The sequence below is a fragment of the Penaeus monodon genome, chromosome 27 (genome assembly GCF_015228065.2).
Source record: "Penaeus monodon isolate SGIC_2016 chromosome 27, NSTDA_Pmon_1, whole genome shotgun sequence".
In the NCBI taxonomy this organism is placed as follows: Eukaryota; Metazoa; Arthropoda; class Malacostraca; order Decapoda; family Penaeidae; genus Penaeus; species Penaeus monodon.
The window spans coordinates 21,537,597-21,538,112 of NC_051412.1; the positions used below are offsets into that span (position 1 = coordinate 21,537,597).

General features: G+C 39.7%; 1 long non-coding RNA gene across 1 annotated transcript in view; it reads right to left on the minus strand.

Moving 5' to 3' along the window:
• Nucleotides 1-516, minus strand: part of LOC119590693 — a 4,108-nt gene that overhangs the window by 2,772 nt on the left and 820 nt on the right. The window lies entirely within an intron of this gene.

Below are 516 nucleotides of genomic sequence, written 5' to 3' on the forward strand. Positions count from 1 at the left end.
CGCTTTCCCAAATCGCGTGCATTGACTCCGCTCCACCAGAGAACACCTAAAATACAGTCTATCATTCACGGCAGTCGTTACAAAGCGAATCACTTAACGGTTCTGTAACGGCACGGCTAGCACTGCAATGCATGCGTCAGGCAGCCTTTTACAAACAAGGGAAAAAGCATTGTGTTGCTTATTCTGTAAGCTCTGGCACGGGTGTTTGGTCTGTGTTAATAGCGTTCTGATAATCTCTCTTTGAGGACATGATTTTTATTCACAGTTGTTAAAAAAGATTATAGCATATCAGTGGTATTAGGTTATATCATAATGACTATGTCGATATTGAGATTAATGGAGGTTGGCTGTAGAACTATAAAAAAACAAATCTGAGAAGAATAAGTCATGTATTACATAGACTTAGAATTAATTACGATAGATTCATAATAAGAAGGTTCTCAGAGTCTGCGAGTTCGCAGAATCGCGATAATTGGCTAAGTGATCGTAAGAATAGGGAAATTTGGCCAGGGGGTC